Source organism: Gossypium hirsutum, chromosome A02 (genome assembly GCF_007990345.1).
Source record: "Gossypium hirsutum isolate 1008001.06 chromosome A02, Gossypium_hirsutum_v2.1, whole genome shotgun sequence".
NCBI lineage: Eukaryota > Viridiplantae > Streptophyta > Magnoliopsida > Malvales > Malvaceae > Gossypium > Gossypium hirsutum.
In genome coordinates, this window is record NC_053425.1 from 24,912,015 (window position 1) to 24,916,229 (window position 4,215).

Below are 4,215 nucleotides of genomic sequence, written 5' to 3' on the forward strand. Positions count from 1 at the left end.
AAATAAATATTCACACACATCCTAGTTTTAAGATGTCGTCCCTTTAATGGGCCCTCGCGGTCCAATATAAACAGTAAATTCAATTCGGGACTAATTTAGAATCACTACAAATTTTTAGTAAATTTCAAAATTCATACTACATACCGTTGCCAACCATAATTTACTCATTTCATCAATACTTTTACAATCTAAATGACTCTCATTAAACATCCTGGGTACATGCCATTATCAATACTCAACATACTTTACCTTAATGAATTCGGGATCGTCCTGGGTTACTGATTCAACGTACTATCTTTACTTAACCTGCGCACGGAAACAAACCGTACGCTGAGTATGGTATACTTAGTGGCATTTCTATAATCCGAACATTTAATAATATAACAAATACTTAAGATCATAATAACAATTACAATTATGCAATTATTTATTCATAGATAAATTTCAACTACTTACCATATAAATTTTATACAAATCATATAATAAACACAATAACATAATTGTTCAATTCTTAACTAAATCCATTATTATTTACTCCATTCTTTCACTTTCTACTCGGTATAGCTTTCCTTAATTTACTCACAATTCAATATCATTAAACTATATTCAACTATACACTTATCAATCATATTCCATTTTAATTCATTTCAATAACTGTCAATTTCATTTATATCATATCAACTTACTATCCCTGGTAGCTTTCAGGATATACATATGATTCATATATCTCAAATCACATTTCGATTCATCAAGTGGCATCATATATCATCAATTCGAACTCCAATCACTTCATGAACCTTTGGTTCATATTTTCAATTTCATATCTAAATTTTCAATTCTCAATTCAATTTCTCGTTTCATTTCAATAGCTTGATCAATCAAATTTATTCGATTTATCTTTCACTTATTTACCCCTATTAACAAACCTGGACTTTGATGGATACACGGATCCCAACCCAAACACACCAGTACGGCACATTGTGCCTAAAACGGTACATAGTACCTGATCAGTATATGACACATAAAGTGCCTAAAACGACACACGAAGTGCCTGATACGACACACGAGGTGTCTGAAATACGACACATAAAGTGCCTGATCGATAAAGCCGGCAAATCTCGTACACTTCTAGATCCTATGGCATGCCAATTATATCCGACTCAGCCCGACTAGTTAATAGGGTATTTCATTCACTTTCTCAATTTAATAATTCTTTCATCAATATACCATTCTGATAATCACATATATTCACCCATTTTCACAATTCATACAATTTCATTCAATTCAACAATATATTTCAATTATTCACATTAATTCATAATTCAATACAATTCAATTCACTTTTCAATATCAAATATTCAAATATCACAATCTCATATATTCATATCAATTTCCTCATATTTCCAATCAATATATTTTTCAATAAAATATTCATTCAATATTCAAATTTTTACATAAATCATATATATTATATAATTCAATCAATATAAATTTAATCAAAATAATTTCAATCAATATAAATTCAATAAATTCATCGTATACCAAAATCAATCCATTCCAATTGTAAAACATCATAATTCTAACACTAACAATTGCCATATGTATATAAATATAACAAATAATAACTAAGTTCGGATTATAGAAATACAAACCGTAATTTTCGAGCTAACTCCCGTTGACTTTGTCTTGTCCTTTCTTAGCCGAGATTTCCAGTACCACATTGACTACGAAATTAATACAATTCATAATCATTAATACATTACTAATTCATATCTTGAGTTACAGAATTCTAAATTAAGATCCGCTAATTTTTCCTGAAACTAGACTCACAAATCTTCTTACAATAAAATTTTCAGAATTTTTGGTTTAGCCATTAAGTACAGTTTATTCTTTAAATTCACCCCTATTCTGCTGTCTGACAGTTTCGTCCCTTCACTAAAAAATAATTATCTCACAGTACAGAACTCAGATAATATTCCCGTTGATTTCTCCTGAAAATAGACTCATTAGGGATTCTAAACATATAACTTTAAGCCTCTAATTATTTTTCTTCAATTTTTGGTGATCTTCCAAAGTCAGAATAGGGGAACCGAATTCATTCTGACCTTGTCTCACAAAATTCATTATATCTCATAATTTACAATTCAATTGCTTATATTGTTTCTTCTATAAGAAACTATAATCAATAATATTTAATTCCATATTTTATTCATCCTCTAATTCAATTTCTACAATTTTTGGTGATTTTTCAAACTTAGACTACTGCTGCTGTCCAAAATAGTCTTAGTACAAAATGTTGATTTACTTTAATTTCAATTTAATTCTAACTAAATTCACTTACTTTTCTATCTTAATTCATACTTTATTTCTACTCAATTTTTAACCAAACTTAGACATAATTATCTATTTTTCATCATAAAACCATAATTTCGAAATTCTTTCAATTTAGTCCTTAAAGCATAAAACTTATGAATCACTTTACAATTCAATCCTTGTATCATTTTTAACTTGAATTTCTATCAATTTAGCCCTTAATTCATCATTTTATTTAACATGGACAATATCTAGAAATCTAATAACTATCAAAATATCAACTTAATTTCATCAAAACTTTATTCTAAAACTTCTAAAACATCAAAATTAAGTAAAAAGGGCTTGATTGACTTACCTATTAGAGCTTAAAGCTTCAAACCTTCAATTTTCCATTTTCTCCCCTTCTTTCTTTCTTTTTCTCCCCTGCTCTCTGTTTCATTTCATTCTATTTCTATTTCCTTTCATTTGCTTCTTTAGTTTATATATATAATATAATATAATATAATATAATATAATGTAATATAATATAATATAATTAAAACATAAAGTATCTTTATTATATAATAATATAATAATATATTAATATACTAAACATAAAAAAAAATCTTAGATTTTCTTCACGGTAAACCGCCTCAATTTATACTTTTTGTATAATTTCCTTTTTAGTCCTTTTTATTTTCTTTTAATCTATAATTCAACTTTTACCCCTTATTCAATTTAGTCCTTTTTCTTAATTACTCTTAATTAAATTAAATTCACTTAATTAAACTCTAATTAACTACTCATTTTACTTCGTAAATATTTTTAATAAATATTTACGAATCCGTTTTTCAGAAACGGAGACCCGAAAATACACTTTTTTGATAACGGTAAAATTCGGGTCGTTACACTCAATCTCCTCCATAGGCACTACGTGTGTGGGATCAGAGCGGTAGCGTCTCAACATCGATATGTGTAACACATCATGTATGCGGTCTAACTCTAGAGGTAGCTCCAACTGATATGCGACTGGCCCCACTCGCTTCAGAATCCAGTATAGCCCAACAAACCGAGGGCTCTGCTTGCTTTTGCGGCTGAACATCAGAATTTTCTTCCATGACGAGACCTTAAGAAAAACCATATCCCCCACAGAATACTCTATGTCCTTTCTCTTCAAATTAGCATAGGTCTTCTGTTTATCAGAGGCCACTTTCAGATGATCTAGAACCAAACGGACTTTATCCTCATCTCCGATACGAATTTCGAACCCAGAGCACGTCGTTCATCTAACTCAGTCTAACATAAGGGAGTGCGAAACTTACGACCGTACAGCGCCTCATAAGGTGCCATCTGTATACTAGACTGATAGTTGTTGTTGTAAGCGAACTCTGCTAGGGGCAAGTACTCCTCTCAACTATCTCAGAAGTCAATCACACAATTCCTCAACATGTCCTTCAGTATTTGAATCACCCTCTCTGACTGACCATCAACCTGAGGATGGAAAGTAGTACTAAAGTCTAACATCAAACCCAAAGCCTCATGAAGCTTTTGCCAGAATTGAGATGTAAAACGAGGATCCCTATCAGAAATGATCGAGACAGGTACCCCATGTAACCTTACAAACTCTGAAATGTACAGCTTGGCCAACTTCTGTAGGGAGAAGTTTGTCCTCACGGGGATGAAATGTGCAGTCTTGGTCAATCAGTCTACAATGACCCAAATAGAATTCTTCTTAGTGGGTGTTAGGGGCAACCCACTAACGAAGTCCATCGTTACTCGCTCCTATATCCACATCGGTATCTTAACCGACTGCAACAAACCCGAAGGGAGCTGATGCTCATCCTCAACCTGCTGACAAGTCATACAGCGAGTAGCAAAGTTAGTAACCTCACGTTTCAACCCTGGCCACCAGTACAGCTCTCA